The sequence below is a fragment of the Ornithorhynchus anatinus genome, chromosome 1 (assembly GCF_004115215.2).
Source record: "Ornithorhynchus anatinus isolate Pmale09 chromosome 1, mOrnAna1.pri.v4, whole genome shotgun sequence".
Classification (NCBI taxonomy): Eukaryota; Metazoa; Chordata; class Mammalia; order Monotremata; family Ornithorhynchidae; genus Ornithorhynchus; species Ornithorhynchus anatinus.
Genome location: NC_041728.1, coordinates 40,678,832 through 40,704,062, shown reverse-complemented (window position 1 = coordinate 40,704,062; position 25,231 = coordinate 40,678,832). Strand labels below are relative to the sequence as shown.

The following is a 25,231-nucleotide window of genomic DNA, read 5'->3' as shown; positions in this document are numbered from 1 at the left end:
AAGTGCTTAGGAGAATACAGTACAATAAACAGACATTTTCCCTGCCCACAACGAGCTGCTCCCTGACCCCTGGGACCAAAGGAGGCTGGGGAGGGAGATGGAAACTGAACACCCTGGAGGGCATCTCCAAAGCAGCTTGAAAATTCAAGACCCGCATGATCACAGCCTCTTCTCTCCATCCTATTTCCTAACCGTCTTGGAGAGCCAAGGCACTAGAGACACAGTTGCCATGGAAACAGCGAGGAGCTCAAAGCACTTTATCTACTCCTATTAGCTGGGCCTCATCTTGCCCCCTGTGAGATGTGTTTGTGCAAAGAGAGAGAGAAGGTTGGGGGTAGGGAACGGGGGAAGAGGGAAAGGAGGAGAGGGAGGAAGGGGGGAGAAGGAAAGGGGTGAGAGGGAAAAGGGTGAGAGGGAAAGGGGGGAGAGGGAAAAGGGGGAGAGGGAAAAGGGGGAGAGGGAAAGGGGGGAGAGGGAAAAGGGGGAGAGGGAAAAGGGGGAGAGGGAAAAGGGAGAGAGGGAAAAGGGGGAGAGGGAAAAGGGGGAGAGGGAAAAGGGGGAGAGGGAAAAGGGGGAGAGGGAAAAGGGGGAGAGGGAAAGGAAATGCAAAAGGGAGAGGGAGAGAGGAAGGGAGAGGGAGAAAGGAAAGGAAAGGAAGAAAGGAAAGGAGAGGGAAAGAGAGAGGGAGGATGCGGAAAGAGGATGGGGGGGAGGCGAGGAGAGGGGACAATGAAGAGAGACTGTGGCATGGGTGGAAGTTGGTGGAAAAGAAGAAAGACTGTCCATGGGAGCCAATGGAGAAGTCAGAGAGAGTACCCTCTAGGCACTCTGGTTCCCAGGCCATGCACCAAACCATTAGCTCTGCTCCTCAGACTGGCAAATGGCACCTCCACCTGCTGAAGGAGGTTGAGTTTTCTGCTCCCTTTCCCAGTCTCCTCCCTTCCCCATCTCCTCTGCAAAATCAAGAAGCAAGGCCCAGAGGAAAGGTAGAAAGGCAGATCTGGACTCCTAGAAAAAAATGGCTTCAAGAACTTGGTGTTTGGTCCCCTTCCTCTTCCCTCCCCTAGGCCAACCTGCCCAACCCAAATCAGGTCCAGCTGGAAAGCAGCGTGGCTTAGCAGAAAGAGAACAAGTTTGGGAATCAGAAGGACCTGAGTTCTAATCCTACCTCTGCCACTCGTCTGCTGTGTGACCTTAGGCAAGTCTTTCCTTTGCCTCAGTTATTTCATTTGTAAAATGGACAAATGTAAAATGTAAAATCCCTGTTCTCTCCCTACTGGGAAGCAGTGTGGCCTAGTGAATAGAGTACAGACCTGACAGTCAGAAGGGCCTGGATTCTAATCACAGCTTCTCCACTTGTCAGCTGTGTGACTTTAGGCAATTCACTTCACTTCTCTGTTACCTCATTTACCTCATCTGTAAAACAGGGATTAAGACTGTGAGCCCCATGTGGGAGAGGGACCGTTTCCGAGCGACTTGCAACCAACCCAGTGCTTAGTACATTGTCTGGCACACAGCAAGCAATGAATGAATACAATTATTATTATTAGACTGTGATCCTATCCAGGATAGCGTCTGGCACATAGAAAGCGCTTCCCAAAGACCACCGTGATTGCTATTACTGTGGCTAGCCCAGGGGGCTGCTTTGGTCTGAGCTTCTGGAGTCACCGCAGCCCTGGCCATGATGGAACCCCCTGGAACACTCTGGGTGAGGGGAACCCCCTCCACCCCTGGCTAGGGGGCTCAGACTGCACAGGGACACCCCTCAGTCTCAAGGGATGGGGGATTTCTCCCCTCTCACCCTCTGCCCGCTAGAAGACTGGTGGGGAGGGCCATGGACCTCATCTCCTATCCTCCTGTCCTGTCCGGGGCACCCGGCTGCTGCTTCCTCCTCTTCCCACCTCCTCTCATTATCTGGCATTTTCAGCCGCTAAATAATTCATCTCTTTTTTGTTAACAGGAAGGAGAAAGTCTCCCACCAAGAAGCCATGGGGCCTTAAACAAACATCCAGAAGAGGTTCCCAGCAACCCCTCATCACCCCTTCCTACCCGCCTCATTGCCCAGCCCAAGGCCTCTTGGTTCCTGCTCCTGCAGATGCCAAACCGCTGATTCTGGAGTCCGGAGCAAACATCGGCTCCTCGGATGGGGGGACACTGCGGGGAAGTTGGGGGGCGGGCTGATCCTCCCAACAGGGTGGAGAAGCTAGGGTCTGGTCCCCGACCTAGTGACCTAGAGGAGGGCTTTCTGTTCCGTCTCTTCCCTGGGACCAGATAACCCATTTCAGCTTCAGTTTCCAATTCTCCCTTGGATTCTTTTCCCCTTCTGTAACTGCAATCCCTTGGCTCAATCTGCCCTGCTCTCTCCTCTCTTGTCCCCACTTCCCCCACCTCCTGCTCTAATAATAATAATTTATGGTGTTTGTTCAGCGTTTACTAGGTGCCAGGCACTGTTCTAAGCACTGGGGTAGATACGGGGTAATCTGGTTGATTACCCTGTCTCTAACAGGACTCACAGTCTTAATCCTCATTTTACAGATGAGGGAACTGAGGCCCAGAGAAGTGAAGCGACTTGCTCAGAGTCACAGCAGACAAGTGGCGGAGCCACGTGGGCAGCTTCCATCCCATCCTCCTCTCCCCTCCCCAACTCTGATCAGGGTCAGGGGGGTTACCCCGGGCAGGAAGAGGAGCTCTGAGCCCCCAGGGGAGTGATCTCCTCTAGAATGGTGTCTGAAGATGTAGATCTTGGCCCCATGGAATGGCTTCATTGTTTGATCTTGTGGTGATTTCCAGCCCATTTCCACTTTAGGGAAGCAGCGTGGCTTAGTGGATAGAGCATGGGCCTGGGAGTCAGAAGGACCTGGGTTCTAATCCCAGCTCTGCCATATGTCTGTTGTTTGACCTCGGGCAAGTCACTTCACTTCTCTGATTCTCAGTTACCTCATCTGTAAAATGGGGATTAGGAGTTCGAGCCCCATGTGGGGCAAGAACTATGTCCAACCTGATTAACTTGTACTTACCCCAGCACTTAGAACAGTGCTTGGCACATAGCACAAGTACCATCATTATTTTTATTACTCCAGCTAGCTCGCTTAAGTCAGGGTGCCCCAGAACCAGAGGGTGGGTTGGGGTGACAAACAGGGATGGCGGGGCCCTGGATACCTCAGGAGTCACCCGAGAGGCAGCCAAGAGGCCCAGGAGTCAGCACAAAGGAAAATCACGGAATTTGGTTTAGGTCACTTGGTGGGGTGGGCGGTCTTTTCTCCTGCACAAAGCTTAGTGGCTCTTTGGCAGGGACAGGCCTGAGCTGACCTTCCTCCATCTGCCTCAGTAGACACAAACCTCCCCGCCAGGCTCCGTCAGAACCCAAGGGGGAGCCCATTCTCCACCTGTGCTCTCCCGGGGCCTAACTCCACAACCGAGCCCAAGCAGAGTGGGTAGAACAAGCAGAAGGGTAGCCTCTCAGGGGCCCAGGGTCTGCACCACCTGCTGCCCGACCCTCTCTGGGACCTGCTCCATGGCCTAGTGGATAGACCCCAGGCCTTGGAGTCAGAAGGAACTGGGTTCTAATCCCACCTCTGCCACTTGTCTGCTGTGTGACCTTGGACAAGTCACTTCACTTCCCTGGATCTCGGTTACCTCATCTGCAAAATGGGATTAAGATGGTGAGGCCCATGAGGGACAGGGACTGTGTCCAACCTGATTAGCTTGTACCTACCCCGCACTTAGTACAGTGTCAACACATAGTAGGTGCTTAACAAAATCATTTTTAAAAAGGCAAGGAGAACCGGGGCGAGGCCCCGGGCCAGGTCTTACAGGGAGGGAGGGAGGGCGGGCATGCTGGACCCATGGACAGGACACAGCGGCTGAGGGGTGGGTAGCTCGGACCAGGCTGCAGGGAGGTTGCCAGCCAGCAACGGAAAGGAGTTGGGACCCTAAACAGAGGCTGTGAAGTCAGGGAGCATTCCACTTCAGGGGTAGTGGCATTCCAAACAACAAGGAAGGAAGTTTGGAAGTTCAATTCAAAGCCAAATTTGACAACTCCACTGTTGGTCTTCCAGAGACTCATGTCAAAGCTCTTTCTTTCTGCTTTGTTCCCTAGGTCCTTAACTGCACCACATGAAACCCTTCGCTGGCAGTGGATCACTGGGAAGCAGCGTGGTCTAGGGAAAAGAACTTGGGCCTGGGAGTCAGAGGACCTGGGTTCTAATCTTGGTTCTGCCTCTTACCTGCTGAAGTCGCTTCACTTCTCTATGCCTCAGTTTCCTCATCTGTAAAATGGGGATTAAATACCTATTCTCCATCCTACTTAGAATGTGAGCCCCATGTGGGTCCAGGACTGTGTCCAACCTGATTATCTTGTATCTACTCCAGGGCTTAGTATAATGCTTGGCCCATAATAAGCGCTTAAAAAGCGCCACAATTATTATTATGGGTAAACTAGCTGACATGAGAATGAAAACAAAAGTCTTAAATGGATAGCACAAACAATTCCTTTCCATTAACAAACCTAACAGTGATCAAGGAGACAGATTAACCTCCCCCTCCCTCTGTCTAGCAGGCTCTTAGGATGATTTATCTAAGAGGCTTTGGCCAAGTAGCAGAAGCAGGGTGGTCTAGTGGAAAGACCACTGGCCTGAAAGTCAAGAGGACCTGAATTCTAATCTTGGCTCTGCCACTTGTCTGCTCTGTTCACTTGAGCAAGTCTCTTTGCTTCTCTGTGCCTCAGTTTCCTAATTTGTAAAATGGGGGTCAAATCCTACTCTCTACTATTTCGACTGGAAGCCCCATGTGGGGCAGGAACTGTCTCCTCCCTGATTATCTTGTAGCCGCCCCAGGGCTTAGTTCAGTGCATGGTACTTAAGTGCTTAATAAGTACCTAATTATCATCATTACCACTTGGCAGGTTGTGAATGCCGCTAACTCCAACCCCCCTTCTCCTATTCTCTTCCTCAGGTCCTGGCTGGGACAGAAGCCATCTTGCAGGATGGGACTGTAAGGCGGAAAAGTGCGGAAACAGGTAAGTCGAGGAATCTTGGAGCCAAAGTTGCCATCCCAGCTAGGTAGGACGGGTGAAAAAAATCAGAGGCCCGACCTTGTGCGAAGAGGGCCAAGGTTGGTGCCATCCCACTGGGGCGCTTTGGGCAAGAAATCTGAGTCTCCTGGCTCCCTCCCCCAGCTCTGGGTGGAGATCAATAACTCCTCCCTGGTGCAGCAAGTCTTGCCCGTGTCCTGGCTCTGAGCTCAGTGCAGAGTCCGCAGCTACGGGGGAGGCAGAGGAGGACACGGCAACCTTACCGGTGCTGAGGCTCAGTCCAGGCAACAGAACACTCCCAGCCCGGCCCCCGCGCCTGCAGTGTGAGGTGGAGAGAGGGCGAATGAAGAGCTAACCCCTCTTTCTCCCTGAAGAAAGGAGTCAGAGACAAGTAGGAGAAAGGGGTTTTTCCTTCCCTGAATAACTGGGGGTGGGCGGGGTGGAGGGGGCCTGTGACAACAGGGGCCGGAGCCCTGTGGGCAGTGGAGTCGGGGAAGAGGTCACTGAGAGGCAACAGGTAATAGTCCCTGGGCAACAGCCATAGCATCCGTCTCCATGGTGACAGGTCTTTTTTGTGTTTTGTTTTTTAATAATGACATTTGTTAAGCACTTACTACACGCCAGGCACTGATAGTTCTCCATAAACCTTTACTGGGAATCCCGGGGACACTGCACCAGCTTGAGTCAGCTGTCAGCGGTCTGAAACGTGGATCCCCCATTCTCTCCCCTCTCCCTACCCGCTCTCCTGCCAAGCTCTGCCTTTGGAGGCCCGTTGGCCGGAATCAGTGCCATGCCCGCTTGGGACTGGCTGGAGCTCAACTGAGGGAGAAATGCACTGACCAGTGGGAAAGCCGCCACCAGTAGCTATAGGTCGGACACCATGCCCGAGGACCTTAGTGCCCATCCAACGGGCACTGGTGGACCCAGGGGTCACTCAGCCTCAGCTTGCTCCCTGTGGACATTCAGTGGGCATGGAGGGTACCTTGGGCGTGGCCAAACTGTGGCAAGCTTCTTTCCCCAAATCTGGTTGAAGTAGAAGCAGGGTCCCTAAGGACCTTGAAAGCTTCTGGGGGTAGGGAACGCGTCTACCAACTCTATTATATTGTGCTCTCCCAAGTGCTTAGTAGGGAGCTCTGCACATAGGAAGTGCTTAATAAATACAACTGATTGAGAGCAGGGTCCCCCGTAACTCTGGACCTGGATATCATCTCAGTGGCCAAAGCCTTCTTCCCCAGCCCGGCCCCAGGCTGCTCTTCCAGGAGAGGCCTGGGGAAGCTTGGATGGAAGGGAAGTTCCTCCCTGGCCCGGGCTCCACTTCCCATCTGTGAGATGCAGCACGGTCTAGTGGATAAAGCAAGGGCCTGGGAGTCAGAAGTACCTGGGTTCTAACCCTGGATCTGCTACTTGTCTGCAGTGTGACCCTGGGCAAGTCATTTCACTTCTCTGTGTCCCTCGGCAGTAAAATGGAGATTAAGATTGTGAGCCCCATGTGGGACGGGGGCTGTTTCCAACCTGATTTGCTTGTATCCAATCCAGCGCTTACAAAATAATGATGTTGGTATTTCTTAAGCGCTTACTATGTGCAGAGCACTGTTCTAAGTGCTGGGGTAGACCCAGGGGAATCAGGTTGTCCCACATGGGGCTGAGAGTCTTAATCCCCATTTTACAGATGAGGTAACTGAGGCACAGAGAAGTTACGTGACTTGCCCACATAAAAGTGCCTGGCACATAGTAAAGTGCTTAACAAATGCCACAATTATAATTATTATTGGGGAGGAGTTTTGAAGGGCCCAGGAAGGGGCAGATACTGAGAGGGATGGGAGTGACGGTCATCTCAGCAGCACAGGGCAGCCCCGATAAGGAGGCCCCACCAAGGTCTCAATCCTACTTTGTCTCGGGTCCCCAACTCAGGCTGCTGACGGAGATCACATCCCGGACACCCCTGAAGATTTGCTCGCAATGTCATCCACGTGGGGATTTGGCATTTGGTTTGCGGCACCCAAGGCTATCCTGGAAAAGAAATACGGCAGCTATGTCTGGGGCGGTGCTTTCTACCAGCCCCCAGAATCGGGACAAGAGGAGAGAGAGAGAGAGAGACAGATAGGTGGCAGCTGGTGGGAGTCCCAGAGTCAATTTCCTCCTCTGGCACGGGGCAGCCTTCCCTGCCTCAATTTCCCTTATCTGTAAAATGGGAGAAGTGACAGCCACGAGATAGCTGGTAGAAGAGCAAGGCGGTACGCACACCCAGTCTGGCAGTACCAATGGTTGTAACGACCGCCATCTACCATCTTGACTAGGGATGGAACCAACACTTTACATTGTACCAAGAGGGATCCTTCGGAGGAAGATTTTCCTGGCCAGTGACGGACTGAAAGAAGATTTGGAAACTATTTAGGAGTAGAACGGACGTCCCTCCATCTGGGATAAGGTAGGCGCCCGGCAGTCTGAAGGCTGAAAGGTTGAATGGGAGCAGCCACTCTTTGGATCCCTCCCTCGATCGTGGAAACCACAAAGCCGTATCCCTTTATGACTCGATGCCTCGGGTTTGAGTCAGAAAATGTTGTTCCACTTAGTATGCAAAGTGGGAGTCTCTTTGGATTTAAAAAACAACAAAACAAAACCACAAAAAAAACTCTACCCAAAATCACTTAGTTTTAGAAAGCCTCCGGGATAGAGCTTCAGGAGGATCCCGGCAGCATCTCAGTCATTTGGATGCCTCCAGTGCCCGAGCAGCATGGCCTAGTGGATACAGCATGGGCCTGGGAGTCTGAAAGACCTGGATACCAATCCTGGCTCCGCCACTTGTCTGCTGTGTGACCTCGGACAAGTCACTTTACTTCTCTGAGCTTCAGTTACCTCATCTGTAAAATAGGGATTAAGGCTGTGAGCCCCAAATGGGTCACGGACTGTGTCCGACCTGACTGCCTTGTATCTACCCCAGCACTTAGAACAGTGCCTTGCACATAGCAAGTGCTAAACAGATACCACACACACAGAAAAAAGGTGGGGGGGAGGGGGAGAAAAGGGTATTTTTCCCCTTCGCTCTCCCCTTCCCTGTCAAGCGGCTGAACAAATTGGGATCCAATTTTTCCCTCTAATATATCACTTTGGAACGGAGGTCAGGGATGGAAAATTTCAGCTGAGAAAATTTTCCAGTAAGTCTGAAGACCCGGAAATGGAGATGGGAGTGAGAGACGGAGTGCTGACAGGTGAACTTGCTGCTCCAAGTTTAAGGCCATCCAGGGAATGGCCATGTCAACATCCTCCCTGCCCTACCCTGCCAAATTTCCATGTCTGACCGAGCATTACTTCAGGCAGTAAAAAGAGGTTCAGTTTGGTCTTTAGCATTGGGGTTGCTATATAAACTGCTGTCTTTCCTACTCAGAGAGGACGCCATTGATAGTGAAATTGACCTCTGAGTGTGGTTTTGACTGAAAAAGCCAACAAAGGACCCACAGTCCCAGCCACACTAGCACACAAAAATGTTGTCATATTTAATGTTTGCAGTGCTTGGAGCTATTTTCTCTTTCACCTCCTTGTCTCCCATTTCTTACGAAGCTTCAGAGAGGCAGCACGGTGTAGTGGATAAAGCACGGGCCTGGGAGTCAGAAGGTCATGGGTTCTAATCCTGACTCCACCATCTGCCTGCTGTGCAACCTTGGGCAAGTCACTTAACTTGTCTGTGGCTCAGTTACCTCATCTGTAAAATGGGGATTGAGACTGTAAGCCCCATGTGGGACAGGGACTGCATCCGACTTGATTTGCTTGTGTCCATCCCAGCACTTAGTACAGTGCCTGGCACATAGTAAGGGCTTAAATACCATTATTATTATTTTGCTCAAAAAGAGCCTCCTCTTTCTTGTTAGTGGAATCCCATACTGATCCATAGCTTAGTCTGAAACATTTCCTTAAAACGCTTCCTCTGTCCTCCTTGCTTTCAGGTTCCCCATTTTAGCTTTCCATACAACAGTTGTTTGGGTAGCCTGCTGATGTGGGTGCTCCTCATGGTTGGGATTGCTAATGAGCTGCAGAAAGCAGTGATGGGAGCAGCATGGCTTAGCAGACAGAGCAGGGACTTGGAAGTCAGAGGAGCTGGGTTCTAATCCTTATTCCACCACTTCTCTGCTGTTAATTTTGGGCAAGTCACTTAACTTCTCTGGGCCTCAATTCCCTCATCTATAAAATGGGGTTTAAGACTGTGAGCCCTATGTGGGACAGGGATTGTGTCCAACCCACCTGTCTTGTAGGTATACCAGTACTTAGTAATAATTACTGTATTTGTTAAGTGTTTACTATGTGCCAAGCACTGTTCTAAGCACTGGGGTAGATACAAGGTAATGAGGTTGTACCACCTGGGGCTCACAGTCTTATTCCCCATTTTACAGATGAGGTAACCAAGGCACAGAGAAGTTACTTGGCTTGCCCAAGGTCACACAGCACAAGTGGTGGAGCCAGGATTAGAAACCATGTCCTCCGACTCCCAAGCCCGTGCTCTTTCCACTAAACCAATCTCCCCCGATTAGGCTGTCTCCCCCGATTAGACTGTAAGCCTGTCAAACGGCAGGGACTGTCTCTATCTGTTGCCGACTTGTTCATTCCAAGCGCTTAGTACAGTGCTCTGCACATAGTAAGCACTCAATAAATACTATTGAATGAATAAACCTCGCTGCTTCTCACTAGAGTGCCCGGAGCACAGTAAGTGCTTAACAAATGCCATTAAAAAAAAAAAGGCTCCTTCATCAAGTTAACTGAGAATAGCTCCGCAGTAATCTATCTTCAGGGCAGAGGCTCTCAAAGAAAGACGCCTTCATCACACACCATCCAGGAAGGAGAATGGTTTAGAGTGTGTCAGGCAGGCGAGGGAGAGGGTTCGGGGAGGAGAGTGGAAAGCAACGGCCAGGGAGTAAAATGTTTCAGATTCTATTACCTCCTCCTAACCAGAATAATAATTCCCGGGCTATTTATTAAGAACTTATTTTGTGCCATGTACAATGATAGATGCAAGATCATCATATCGGACGCAGTCTTTGTCCCATATGTAGCTCATTATCTAAGAGGGAGGGAAAGCAGATATCTGTCCCCATTTTACAGGTGAGAAATCGCACGGAGGGAGTTTAAGTGTCTTGCCCATGGTCAACTCATAGACCAGTGGCAGAGCTGGGACTAGAATTACCATCTCCTGATACCCAGGTCCTCGCTCTTTCCACTAGACCACACTGCCTTCCTCCTCTGACTTTGGACAGGCTTGCCCGTCTCAGTTTCTCCAACTGTCAAACTGGAACAGTGAAACCGGTTGTGGCCCTGTTTGCCAGCAGCACAGTGAGGACAAAATAGAGCAAGTCTGATGAGCTCAGATGAGAAGTACTGCAGAAGAACCAAGTGTAAGGTGATAGTCCATTTGGAGTCACTCTCTGGCCAGCGACTAGGGCCGATTCTCAGGAACCATTGGCTGGAACCTGATTCCCAGAGGGCTCACTCGTCGTTAGTGGAGCCTAGACCCCCTGAAAGATGGGAGACTAGTTTCCAGGGAAACCAAACCCAACACCAAGGCAGGAAGGAGAGAGGACAGAAAACACACTAGGTTTGGTCAGGCTCTACGGAAGCCAGAGCCTGGGGCAGATGAGGTGGGAGAGACACCCACTTCTTTCCCCGGGGCCCACTGTGTTGGGATGGGGTAGGATGGGGTACGATAGGGAGGAAGGTGCCTGGTTCTAGGCCCACCCCAGATCAGCATAGTAAAGTTCAAGGAGGAATGTTTTGGATTCCACCAAGGGTAGGGGCAGCTGGGCTCCTTACAGTCCTCTGGGAGAAGGAGCATAACCTAGTGGATAGAGCACAGACCTGAGAGTCAGAAGGACCTAGATTCTAATCCTGGCTCTGCCACTTGTCTGTGGTGTTACCTTGGGTAAGTTACTTCACTTCTCTGAGCATCAGTTACCTCATCTGTAAGATGGGGATTAAGACTGTGAGCCTTATATGGGACAAGAACTTGTAACTATACCAGTGCTTACTACAATCCCTAGCACATAATAGGTGCTGAACAAATACCATTAAGAAAAATAGAAAAAAAGACAAGAAAAAGAAAGGTGTCTGGCATCATCAACACCTGAGGCTCCTCTCCCCACAGAGAAATGGCAGGTATCCCGGCTCTTGCCAGGGTAACCAGGACAATCCAGCCTGCCCCCCTGACATGGACACTTACGCCGGACAAGTTGGGAGGCTGAGCCCTTCCCAGGGAGTGAGCCCACTCTTCTGGCGCGAGGGCCGGCTCCCTGGGACTGCTGAGGCAGCCGCAGGAAAGTCGTAGGAGATTCAGTGAACAACGAGCAAGATCCAAGTTTCTCCGCCTGCTTCCGAGGCTGGGAAGTCCTACAGCCTGGGCCTTTGGGGAGGGAGGGTCTCTACCCTGGCCCAGTGGGCAGCAGAGGAGTAATAGGGTCTTCCCTAACCTTGCTCTGGCTCTACTCTGGCTGGGAGAGGGAGAGACCCGGGGACAAGAAGACTGCCCGGTTGGCAGCAGCAGAGGGGATGGCAGTGAAAAAGCACCCACCTAAAGCAGTGGCAGGCCGGCGTCTGTGGGCAGTTCTTCCCTCAGGCCTCTTGAAAGAGCCACTCCAAAGCCCCCAGCTCCTTTCTCGTGTTTGGGTTCTCACTGCTCGGGCTGGGTCCAGACTGCTCTGCAGACACAAGGGCCAGAGTCTCTCAGGACAGGAATCAGAACCCTCCTCCACAGTTCTTCATTTGCCCAGGTCCCCTCCTCGCCCCACCTCATCCTTTGGAACTGACTTGAGGCCTGGCCAGAATCCTGGGTCCGGGGACAGCTGACAAGCTTGACCCAGGATATGTCGCTGCCTCTCTCTGGCCTTAAATTTCCTCCTTTATAGGTCAGGGATGCAGATACCTTCTTTCTCCATCCCCTAGGATCTAAGGGAAAAAATGTGCTGAGACTGGTCTTTCCCAGTTCTCTTCTCACTAGGGTTAACTCCCAGATCCACGGCTCAGGAAGACAAGAGCTTTCTGGTGATGATACCAAATGATACCAAGAAGGGAGATTGTCAGGAGTGGCAGAGCACCAGAAGAGTCAAATTGGCCAGGGCAGAACTGCAGAGCCCCCAGCAGAAAGGCAAACTCACCAACAATGGGCTTCCTCCCTTATGACCTTTCCAGGGCATCACATATCAGCTAGTTAAAAAAGTTTTACTACTGTGTTTTACTACTGAGTCCATATGGGCCTTCTCCTCAAGAGACAGGCACAAAGTCACATGGGGGAGAGAGAGGAAAAGAGAGAAAGAGAGAGAAAGAGAAAAAGATGGAAAGAGAAAAAGAGAGAGAGAGAGAAAGGGAAAAAGAGAGAGAGAGAGAGAAAAAGAGAAGGAAAGAGAAAAAGAGAAAAAAAGAGAAAGAGAGAGAGAAAGAGGGAGGGAGAAAGAGAGTTAATGTGCGAATGTTTTAGAAGAGGTTCTGCTGGAGTCTAGGGTGTGGGCAAGATAACTCTTGAGGGCTCTTGTCTCTCCGAACATACAATTATACTAATAAAAAAAACCTTCGAATTCATTAAGGGTTTACTTTGTTCCAAGCACTGGGCTACATATGTGGGGGCAAAGAGGGAGGATTGGAGTGTCTTTGGGAATGATGAAACACTAAAGCAGCATAAGGGACAAGGACAAATATGCAGTACACAAAATAAAAACAAAACAAAAGGTCTCAAATCCCAATTTTACAGAGGAGGAAACTGAAACCCAGACATGCCCAAGATCACACAACAGGTAGGTGGAAGAGCCAGGATTCGAACCCAGGTCCTCTGACTCCCAGGCCCATGCTTTTTAAATTCAAATTCTTTCAGCTCAAACTCAATGCCTTCCATCTGGACAACTTGAAACAGGCTTCTGGCCTAGTCAGCTCTCCCCCAGTGCTGAGCTCACTTTGCAGATAGAGAAACTGAGGCCAGAGTGGGGTGCTGACTTGTCCAGGGCTTTAACAATTCAGTAGTGGCTAGCCGAATGACCTATTGGAAAGAGGATGGGACTAGGAATCTGAGGACCTGGGTTCTAATCCCATATCTGTGACTTGTCTGCTGTATGATCTTGGGCAAATCACTTGACCTTTCTGTGCTTGTTTCCCCATCTGAAAAATGGGGACTCAGTACTTGTTTTCCCTTCCCATTATCGGGTGAGTCTGTGTGGAACCAGGGTTGTGTCTGACCTGATTCTCTTGTATCTACCCCAGTGCTCAGTAAAGAACTTGTCACACAGTAAGTGCTTAATCAATGCCAGAATTACTAACATTAGTGAGGGGAGAAATGGTCTCTCCTCAGCCATGAAAATAATCACTGGCCTAGGAACTCAGAAATCCAGAGTGGGTTTAATGGAAATTAAGCAGCTGGTTGGAAACACTGCTCTTGCTCTATATAATTATTGTGTTGGTTAAATGCTTACTCTCTGCCAGGCATTATATCAAGTGTTGGAGTAGACACAAGCTAATCATTTGGTTTAGACACAGTCCCTGTCCCACATAGGCCTCAGAGTCTTAATCCCCATTTTACAGAAAAGGTAACTGAGGCACAGGTATTTTGTTAAGTAATTAGGTTTCAAACAATGGGGTAGATACAAGTTAATAAGGTTGGCACATTCCCTCTCTCACATGAGACTCACAATCTAAGTAGGAGGGAGAACAGACATCAAAACTTCATTTTTCAGTGGAAGAGGCATGGCTTAGTGGAAAGAGCACCGGCTTGGGAGTCAGAGGACATGGGTTCTAATCCCGGCTCCACCATTTGCCTGAAGACTGAAGACTGTGAGCCCTTTGTGGGACGACCTGATTACCTTGTATCCACCCCAGCGTTTAGAACAGTTCTTGGCACATAATAAGTGCTTAACATATACCATCATCATTATTATTATTATGAGGAAATTGAGGCAAAGAGAAGTTAAATGATTTTCCCAAGATCATACAGCAGGTAACTGGTGGAGCCATGGTCGGAACCCAGGTACTCTGACTCCCAGGCTCATGCTCTACCCACTAGGGCCGTGCTGCTCCTTTACCTGCTTTCATGTAGGGCAAGTTGGCCTGAATTGTTGACTATCTGTGACACAGAGAGACTTGGGTTCTCCTAGGGAAGGTGCAAGGATGAGCCTTCCAGGCTTAGACTTCAGGCTTCCCACCTCTCTGGCCAGGGCTTCTGGGACTGTTTCATCTGCAGCTCAGGGCAAGACAGGGAGATGAGAAAACAGTCTGTGGTTAATTGCCCACTAGCACCGACCTTCACACTGTGCCTCAGTCTCATTCTTATGGCCACCGACCCCTTGCCCACATCCTCTCTCTGGCCTGGAACTCTCCTTCCCCCTTGCCAAAGAATTACTAAAATCACATCTCCTCCAAGAGGCCTTCCCTGACTAAGCTCTCATTCCCACTCCATTCTGTTATCCCTTAACACTTTGATACTAAACCTTACCACTCTTAAGTATATTTCCATCTGTAATTTATTTTAATTTCTCCCTTCTGAGATTGTAAGCTCCTTGAGGGCAGGGATCCTGTGTCCAACTCTGTGGTACTCTCCCAGCTGCATAGCGCTCAATAAATACCATTGATTGATCCACTGACTGCCCTGAGACTCTGTCCTTAAGAAAGGGCCACAAGCCCTGAGAGAGTCAGGAGGAACATGCCTCTCCCTCCTGGCACATGCACCTCTGTGGGACCCCCTGACTCACCCACAAACAGAGCTTCCACACTCCCTTCATCAACAAATCCAGTTAGGGGCCGGTTGTTGCAGGGGCAGTGGGAGACCCTTACTTTCTTGTGGCGTGAGCCCCAGGGACCTCTCCCACTAAGGGGCAGCTGCCCCCCAGTTCCCTTCAAGATGCCCTAAACGTTTTTTGTTCTAAGCGCTGGTCCGTGTCGAGATCGTCCAGTCTGGTCCTCGGGGCCCAGGCTGCCGCTGCCCAAAGCCCAGTGAGAGGACTGATGCCAGGGCACCATTCCAGCCAGAGGGTGCCAGTTCTCTCAGCTCGCCTGACCCTGGGACGCTCTGGTCTCTTCCTGCCACCTGGAGTCATATCGGTAGGCCAGGCTGTTCCAACCCCAAACAATCTAATCAGAAAGAACAAAGCTGCCAGATTTGGGGAGAGAGGGAGGGGGCTTCCACAGTCCAGCATACAGCTTGGACATTTACCTCAAATGTTAAAGTCACAGAGTTTTCCAGAGTGGAGTCGTTGGCTTGGCATCCAACTTGCCTCTAGGAGGCCTAGAACCCTAGAGAAGCAGCATGGCTCAGTGGAAAGAGCACGGGCTTTGGAGTCAGAGGTCATGGGTTCGAATCCTGGCTCTGCCACTTGTCAGTTGTGTGACTTTGGGCAAGTCACTTAACTTCTCGGTGCCTCAGTTACCTCATCTGTAAAATGGGGATTAGAAGTGTGAGCCCCAAGTGGGACAACCTGATTCCCCTGTGTCTACCCCAGCGCTTAGAACAGTGCTCGGCACATAGTAAGCGCTTAACAAATACCAAAAAAAAAAAAAACCCCAGAGGAGCCTGAGATAGAGTAATCAGGTCAATTTTCTTCTCTGTCCCTGGGCATCATGGAAATGTCCTTGGGGGTGCTGCCCTACATTGACACAGGTGGACAGAGATGCAGTGTGGTCTAGTGGATAGAGCTCAGACCTGGGAGTCAGAAGGATCCGGGTTCTAATCCCAGCTCCGCCATATGTCTGTTTGACCTTGGGCAAGTCACTCTACTTCCCTGGGCCTCAGTTACCTCATCTGTAAAATGGGGATTACAAGTGTGAGCCCCATGTGGGACAAGGACTATGTCCAACCTAACGTACTTACCCCAGTGCTTAGAATAGTGCTTGGCAAATTAGTGCCTAACAAATATCACAATTATTATAATAATACACTGCCCACTCAAGAAATACAATCTCCACAGGTTGAGCTGTTTGGTTAGGCCAAAGCAGACCCACACCAACAAGAAACCTCACCCTTGAAGGTTAGTGGAAGACAGGGTGAATGGGGTCCTGGACCATGACCTCATGCCACTGGGTTCTGAAGACGAGGGGGAACCTGAGACCCCCAACGGCTTGGGAACTCCCTTTTCTCCAGGCTCTGTCAGGACCCCCACTCATCTACTCGTTCATGGCACTCCGGGCTCCAACAGAAACATGATTGGCAAGGACCAGGGAGTGAGTGGTACCATGCAAACCGCTCACACTGTAATCAACTCCTTCAAGCTGATTCTCAGTTTTGAAGCGAGACTCCACCGACAGCACAGAAAGGGGGGCAAACCAAGGTTCCTTCCTTTCCCTGCACCCCAGTAGAAAGGAGGACCCTTCTCAGACACTTCCTGGGGATGGGGAGGAGTGTTCTCTCAAAGCCAGAGGAACCAAATCCTGCTAAGTATTACTATAGCCCCATGACCCAAGAGTTCCTCCAGAGATGATTAGAGGACAGGTCCAGATTGTAAACTCGTTGCAGGCAGGGAATGAGTCTGTTGATTGTTGTATTCTGCTTTCCTCAGGACTTAGTACAGTGCTCTGCACACAGTAAGTGCTCTATAAATACGATTGACCGACATTTCACTGGCTTCCACTGCACTACAAACCCGAGGAGGAGGAAGAGGAGGGGGAATCCCTGAGGTGAGACACCCCCCCACCAAAACAAAAATCCTGTTCTCTGCTCCAACCACATCCCCAGCTAAAGCTCCAAAGAGTAGTGATGCGATACTGACTGCAGGGACCTAACCTAAATCCTCAGCGTGAGGAGAATGGCCATCTGAGTTGAGCTGAGGGTGCACTGTCTGGGGCTTGCTTGTCACACTTGTTCCCCATCAAGGCCAGGTGAAGAGGCCAGAGGAGCAGAGGGGAGGGGAGGCTGCTACTGCAGAGAAGGGCCACTGGCTGGGGCCTTGGCTATCAGTTCCTCCATGTTAGTGACACCAGCCTCACTCAGCTCCTTTTGTCTCAGTTTCTCAGACTCAGCAGGTCACCCATCCAAGACTTGGTATTTGGAGTACTGCCACTGGGGCTAGGCAGACCCCAGGGGATAGACGGCTAGGAAGCTGATTGCCCAGAGTTGTTGGCCTTGACTGGTGGGGAAAAGCCCACTCTGACAGCCCCATGCCAGTCGACAGCTGGCGATTACTATATATCAGCTTCACCTTTGGCAGGTATATGGGTCTCCTCCAACTGTAGCCTAACTCAGCAAATCCACAGCATCTGTATTGCCTAGCACAAAGTCTCTCTCTCCCCAACAGAGGGCTGCACAAAACCATCTGGCAGAGTGGGGATTAGAACCCAGGTCCTTCTGACTCCCAGGCCTATCCCCTGAGCCATGATGCTGATGAAATCGCTCGAGAAGTCAGATGTAGGTAGTCCAGGCCTCTCAGCTACTAAAACCATTTTACAGACCTCAAGATTGGTACGAAGGTTGACACCCCTCTTGCATCTACTGACAATATCCCAGATAGCTGGCCACGGATCCCCAGGAATCAGCCTGCTGAAGACTAGGGAGATGAGCACCCTGAAAATGCTCCTGACAAACAAGGGGAACATTATTCCACTACCTAGAGGAACAAAATGCAAGCAGGCTACCATGCTCCTTCACAAGGCATTCTAGTCCACAGCCATTCTGGCTTCAGTCTGCCTGCCTGTCTCCAATTGTTCACTTGAAAATGGTGATCATCTCTACCAACTTTGGACACACACCCCCGACAAGAAAAAAAAAAAAAATCCTTTACTGCTCTGCTCACCATTCAACATTGCAACCATCTGCTCCTCCCAGTTCCCCAAGCTGTTTTCTTTCACCTGTCAGGTAACAGACCACCAAACTACTTGCATCTTTCCCAAATCTCCCTTCCCATCAGCCCCCTCAATTCCCCTAACACTGACCTCATCCGAACAGTCTTATAATATCCATTAAGCACTTACTATTCACCCCCACAACAGCACTTATATACATAATTTATTTATAATAATGTCTGTCTCCCCTTCAAGACATGTCTGCTGAGTGCCCTTGGGCAAGTCACTTCACTTCTCTGTGCCTCAGTTACCTCATCTGCAAAACGGGGGACGTGGGACAAGGACTGTGTCCACCGTGACAACCTTGAATCTATCCTAGCACTTAGTACAGTGCCTAGCACATAATAAGTGCTTAAGTACCATTTAAAAGAACAACAACAAAAAACCACTGAACTGTACTCTCCCTTGGGCAAGTCACTTCACTTCTCTGTGCCTCAGTTACCTCATCTGCAAAACGGGGGATGTGGGACAAGGACTGTGTTCACCGTGACAACCTTGAATCTATCCTAGCACTTAGTACAGTGCCTAGCACATAAGTGCTTAAGTACCATTTAAAAGAACAACAACAAAAAACCACTGAACTGTACTCTCCCAAGCACTTAGCCCAGTGCTCTGCACAGAGTAAACCCACAATAAACACCACTGATTAATAGTTAAATTTATTAAGCACTTATTCTGTGCCAAGTATTGTCCCTGTCCCACAGCCTAAGAGGGAGGACAAGCATGTACTTAATCCTCATTTTACAGATAAGGAAACCATGACACAGAGAAGTTGTGACTTGCTCCATGTCAACCAATCCTATTTATTGAGCAATTACTGTGTGCAGAACACTATACTAAGTGCTGGGGAGAGTACAATATAACCGCGTTGGTAGATACGTTCCTTGCCCAAAACAAGCTTATGGTCTAGAGAGATACACATTAATATAAATACATTATGGATATGTATGTAAGTGTTATGAGGCTGAGGAAGGGGTGAAAAGAGTGAGCAAGTCAGGGTGATGCAGAAGGGAGTGGGAGAAGAGGCAATGAGGGCTTAATCAGGGTAGGCCTCTTGGAGGAGATATGCCTTCAATAAGCCTTTGAAGGTGGGAAAAGTAATTGTTGGATATGAAGAGGGAGAGGGTTCTAGTCACACAGCAGAAAGGAGTGAAGCCAGAACTAGAACACGGGACATGGGACTTTCAGTCCTTTCCAATTTCCACTAGGCCAATCTGCTCCCTCTTTCAGAAAAACAAATTGAATTCCATCCATTAATGGTCTTAATTAATGGTCTTAACGCAACCATAATTTGAACTGCTCAATGGTATCGTATTTGAATCGAAGTCACAGGAAATGCAGTTGCTTCTCCTCCCTGGGACAGCCCATCCTGTCAGAGCAAGAGCTCTTGGGTGAGGGGAGTTAAATGATATTGGTTCAGAATACATATATTCCCTAATTAGATTAAAGGTGCCTAAAGGGTACCTGTTTTGTTTCTCCTCTGTACTCCCGGAGTGGAGATCCACAAAGAAGAGAAGTTTATACAGCTACTTTTCTTTTAAAGTTGACCCTATGCAATACATTCTTATCCCTGTGGGGATGTGGTTGAAAAAAAGAGGACAGTAATTGACAATTCATCCTATACTGGATGGACATAAAGATGGTCTTTTCAAATGTCTGCTCTTTACCTTATTTATTCAAATCTTTGCTGTAGTATCTCCTTATGGTTTGCTGCCAAATGACACTGATTGCAACTATTTTTAACTAAGGTTAAACTTTGGCTTTATCCTCCTTGTTTATACGTATTCCAGTGCAGTTCATCATATAAACACAACTACTTGGATAGCCAGCAAGTGTCCATTCTCTTCTTTAAGGTGTCTCATTTACCTCTCCCTAGAAACCAGCACTGCCTCAAAAGGGATTGGTTTGTACAGCATTCCAGAATCCTGTGGTGATGACCCTGTCCAAGTTATAACACAGGAGTCTACAATGTGCACAACACTGTACTGAGCATTAGGGAAAAAAAAATAAGAGGTCCTGCTTTCCCATTAGATGTTGAGCATGCCTTGTAATAATGATAATGGTATTTGTTAAGCACTTACTATGTGCCAAGCACTGTCCCAAGCACTGGGGTAGATGTGAGTTAATCAGGTTGGACATAGGGCTCACATTCTTAGTCCCCATTTTATAGATGAGGTAGCTGAGACGCACAGAAATGAAGTGACTTGGCTAAGGTCACACAGCAGACATGTGGTAGAGCCAGGATTAAAACCCAGGTCCTTCTGACTCCCAGGCCCGTGTTCTATGAACTGAACCACGATGCTGATAAAATTGCTCGAGAAGTCAGATGTGGGTAGTCCAGGTCTCTCAGCTACTATAACCACTTTATAGACCTCCTCAAGATTGGTATGAAGGTTGACAATATCTCAAGAGACATATTCCTCATTCTATTTCCCTCTTCTTTGTCTCTGTACTTCATTGGACAGTTGTACCGCCAAGGTAGCAGAGCTTGGGAACATCAGCTCTAGTTTTGCCAATGCAAATACTTTTTCCCTAATGTGGGGAGGTATTTAACCCCAGTCTCCTTCAGGCTTATTGCCATTCGGCAACCCTCTGCGAAGCAGTTCATGACCATTATTTCAATAAATACATTTGACTGACAGACAGGTGGAAATCAATCTCATGACCCAAAGTTATTAAGCAAGAGTTCATCTTTAGACAAGCCACTCAACTTAAAGGAGAAATTGTAGGCAGTGCTGAGAGCATTGTGCCCTACATCCACACTAAATATTAATGGAATCAAAAATGCCGAACACGGTGGAAAGAGTATAGAGCAGCAGTAGAATACTAGAGGAAGAGCAGAGCCACAGAGCTGCTTATTTCAGGTGCAGGTTTGGAGCTGGGGAAAAAAAAAATCAGGAAGAGAGGGAGGGGCACAACCCTCTCTGCTCTTTGGCTTAACTTGAGCCCCTAATGGACAGCCATCAGTGGCTGAAGATTTCCCCCTTGCTTTGGAACAAGCCACAGCAAAAAAAGAGGGGGCATTCCAGTGTTTAGGGTGGTCAGTGAGCCTCTGGCTTTTCCTGAGAAAACCTGCCAACTTCTTGCTCCCTCCCTCCCCATCTTCTCAATGAGAATGGTCCCATTTAACTCAGCATGATCGAAGGGAAAGAAGCAGGAAACCTTGGTTCTAGTTCCTCTATTGCTTTAAATAACCTTGGGCAAGGCTGTGTCAGCTTTCCCCCAGATGTTAAAGGGGAGAATATTATCTGCTGGCATTACTAGCACAGGCTTGGGAGTCAGGTCGTGAGTTCTAATCCCAGCTCCGCCACTGATCAGCTATGTGACTTTGGACAAGTCACTTGACTTCTCTGTGCCTGTTACCTCATCTGTAAAATGGGGATTAAGACTGTGAGCCTCACGTGGGACAATCTGGTTTCCTTGTATCTCCTCCAGCACTAAGAACAGTGCTCGGCACATAGTAAGCACTTAACAAATGCCATCATTATTATTATTACTAGCCAAAGGTTGAATGTGAAAGAGGGAACCTTCTGCCTACCTCCTCCATCGCGATTCCTAGAGATGAGAGCTGTCTGTCCCCTTCCATTCTGCCAGGGAACTCCTCCCTCTCATTGCCCCTACCAACTTTCTACCTTCTTCTGGGACAAGAGTGGTAGTGGATTTGGGGAGAACCCACCCATCCAATCTACCTAGTTACAAAAAATGTTAAAGAAAAAACAGTGCAATATAGCTTTACTCATGAGCAGTAAACATTTAAATTTTGAATTTGTAAAGCATCAATTACTTAACTCATTCTGTCCTATAACATCTGTGAGGGCATTTTATCCCCCTTTTACAGATTTAAAAAAACTGAGGCCTAGAGGGGTTAAAGTAGTTGACCTCGGGCAAGCTAGCAGGCAGTTTAGCCTAGTAGATAGAGCACAGGCCTGGGAGTCAGAAGGACCTGGGTCCTAATTCCAGCTCCACCACTTGTCTGCTGTGTGGTCTTGGGCTTCTCTGGGGCTCCGTTCCCTTATCTGTAATATGGGGATTAAGACTGTGAGCATGATGTGGGACAGGGACAGTGTCCAACCTGATGAGCTTGGATCTACCCCAGTGCTTAGAACAGTGCTTGCACACTTAAATACCAAACAAATTCTAGCTGAAACTAGAACCTAGGTTTCTTGACTATCAGACCCATGCTCTTTCTGCTAGATCCTATATCCTCTCTTACATTGTACTCTCCTAAGCCTTTAGAACCATGCTCTGCATACATACCACTGATTGATTAAATATTTGGTGATGGCCAGCATACATTTTCTTCTGAGAATTCTGAGCTGTGGAGTTAGGTCTTGCAGAATGAAAAGACCTATATTACAAAGGGTTTTTTAAATTTTAAAATGAGGGAAGGTTCACAATTCCCAAGTTGTCTGGACAGGTCTCTCCTGGACTCACTTTAAGTCCACTATCTTCTCTGGCTTCCATTTTCTAGTCTCTCAAGTGCCTCTTCCCTAACCCTAACCCAGAGGGCTGTTGGAATTTTTTATGGTATTTGTTAAGTGTTTACTATCTGCCAGGCACTGTACTAAGCACTGGAGGAGAGACAAGCTAATCAGATTGGACACAGTCTAAATCCCACTTGTGGCTTACAGTTTTAATCCCCATTTTACAGATGAGGTAACTGAGGCACAAAGAAGTTAAGTGACTTGTCCAAAGTCACACAGCAGACCAATGGCAGAGCTAGGATTAGAACTCAGGTCTTTCCACTAAACCACACTACTCTAAATTCTGCTTAGGTGTCTAGTTTGTAGGGAAAAAAACCCCATCAACATTGTTGGGTAAATACCATTAGTGGATGTGATATTGGGGAATTACAGGGGAAGAAAAAAGAATGACTAAGCCAGGATATTAGTCCCTGAATAGTCCATCTCACTCTAGAGCAAAGAGAATTTCCCTTAAGCACTTACATTATACTTTTTTCCGACAAGCATGTTACAGTTGATCTTAATGGGTCTCAGTATTTTTCAAGCATCTCTCTTGTGGAGAGCTCAAAGCGCCATTGATTATCCCATTAATACTTCCACTCTCCCACCAAGTGGACAGCTGTTACCCCATTCCAAATGGGGAAGACTGAGGCCCAGAGAGGATTACTCATTTGTCCCATGTCTGACTGTTAAGTTGTGACCAAATGGGACTCCAGGCTCCTGATTCATTCCCCAACCAGGCTGCTTTGCTAATTTCACTTTCAAGAATTCAAGAGCCTGGAAATTCAGGGCATAAATCTGCCTCCTTTGGCCACTCCCGGAAACCATGGGCTGAGGTCTCCTAGCAGGGGAGAAGGTTCAGGTCGATTGGAACAGCTCTGGGGTGTAACTGCTCCCGATTTGGATTGCAATCTCCCTTGGAGCTTGACCTCAAATCACTGCTGCAAGGCTGCTTAAAGAGGGGGCTACCTGATGACTGAAACCTAAACCCTCTTTCGAGAAAGAGCAAGGGCAGCAGGTGTCACAGCAAGGAGATTTGGGGAGCAGAAACACCTAAACTGTTAGGAAAGGCTTTGGGCAGAGGGCGTTGGCTCTGTCCTGTCCCCACCCATAAAGTGGGGGACTCAGGAGAGCTTCTGTCAGACCCAAAGGGCCTCGGCTTCCAGGGGGTTCAGAGGCTGTCTATCTTCTGTCTGAGGGGCATTAGGATGGCATTACGAGAGTCCAGCACAGGGTATCGGGAAACCTTCAGGGGGAGGAGTCGCAACACTTCTGCTGCTTTCTGCTGTCCATTAACATCACTGTCTATCCCCTATGAAATCATGAGATGTGGATGCATTAGAGAACAGCAGCCTACTTCCTGGACATCGTGGACAATCCTGACTGTGTGCCTGGGAGGTTTCATTTTTCTTTCTCCAAGGGATGCATAAATAATTGGGCATCATCAGCACAGGAGCTTCCCTTTCCAAACTATTTGCTTCTTTAAAGAAAATGAATAGCACTAGTTGTATTTTAAAGAGAAGAGCTCCATTTCATTCTGCTTCAACCATTAGGGATGAAGAGTGAAGTTCTCCATCTACACTTGCTCCCTTGGTGAACTCATTCACTCTGACGGCTTCAACTATCATCTCTATGTGGATGACACCCAATTCTATATCTCCTCCCCAATCTCTCTCCCTCCCTCTGGGCTCGCATCTCCTCCTGCCTTTAGGTCATCTCTACTTGGATATCCTCCCTCCTGCCTTCAGGACAACTCCACTTGTATGTCCTCCAGCCACCTACAATTCAACCTGTCCAAGAAAGAGCTCCTTATCTTCCCTCCCAAACCCTATCCTCTCCCTGACTTTCCTATCACTGTGGACGGCACAACCATCCTTCCCGTCTCACATGCCCATAACCTTGGTGTCATCCTTGTTTCCGCTTTCTCATTCACCCCACATATCCAATCCGTCACCAAAACCTGCCGGACTCACATTCACAACATCACCAAGATCCACCCTTTCCTCTCCATGCAAACTGCTACCACGTTAGTACAATCACTCATCCTATCCCGACTGGATTACTGCATCAGCCTCCTTTCTGACTTCCCAACCTCCTGTCTTTCCTCACTTCAGTCCATACTTCACTCTGCTGTGCGGATTATCTTTCTACAGAAACGTTCTGGGCATGTCACCCCCCTCTTCAAAAATCTCCAGTGGTTGCCCATCATCAACCTCCATATGAAGCAAAAACTCCTCACTATTGGCCTCAAAACTCTCCATCACCTTGCCCCACCACACCTCCCTTCTCTCCTTCTACATCCCAGTCCGCACACTCCAGTCCTCTGGTGCTAACCTTCTCACTGTGCCTCATTCTCACCTGTCCGGTCATTGACTCTTGGCCCACATCCTACCTCTGGCCTGGAATGCCCTCCCTCCTCAAATCCGCCAACTACACTTCCCACCTTCAGCCCTATTGAAGGCTCACCTCCTCCAAGAGGTCTTCCAAGACTAAGCCCCTTTTCTCAGCTCCCCCTCCCTCTGTGTTGCCCTGATTCACTCCCTTTGCTCTACCCCCATCCCCTCCACAACACTTGCGTATATCTATAATTCTATTTATATTAATGCTTGTTTACTTATTTTGATGTGTATATATCTATAATTATTTATGTATATTGATGTCTGTTTACTTGTTTTGACGTCTGTCTCCCCCCTTCTAGACTGTAAGCCCAGTTGCGGGGGAGGGATTGTCTCTTTATTGCTGAATTGCATTTTCTAAGAGCTTAGTATAGTGCTCTGCACACGGTAAGCGGTCAATACTGTAAGCCCGTCAATGGGCAGGGACTGTCTCTATCTGTTGCTGATTTGTATATTCCAAGCGCTTAGTACAGTGCTCTGCACATAGTAAGCTCTCAATAAATACTATTGAATGAATACAATTGAATGAATGGAAGTCTGAACACGGACCACAA

At 48.9% G+C, this 25,231-nt stretch overlaps 1 protein-coding gene across 10 annotated transcripts in view; it reads right to left on the bottom strand.

Annotated features, from left to right (window-relative positions):
* Positions 1–25,231, bottom strand: part of TMEM63C (transmembrane protein 63C) — a 95,235-nt gene that overhangs the window by 27,839 nt on the left and 42,165 nt on the right. For 6 of the 10 annotated variants that reach the window (XM_029074694.2, XM_029074685.2, XM_029074665.2 and 3 more), the window contains one exon: positions 11,583–11,709. The exons of 1 other annotated variant lie outside the window; for it this stretch is intronic. The gene's annotated coding sequence lies outside the window, so the exon portion shown is untranslated. Of the gene's footprint in view, positions 1–1,313; positions 1,356–11,582; positions 11,710–14,073; positions 14,226–25,231 lie in introns of those variants that run through there. 3 more of the 10 variants (XM_029074678.2, XM_039911670.1, XM_029074729.2) reach the window with 3 other exon arrangements.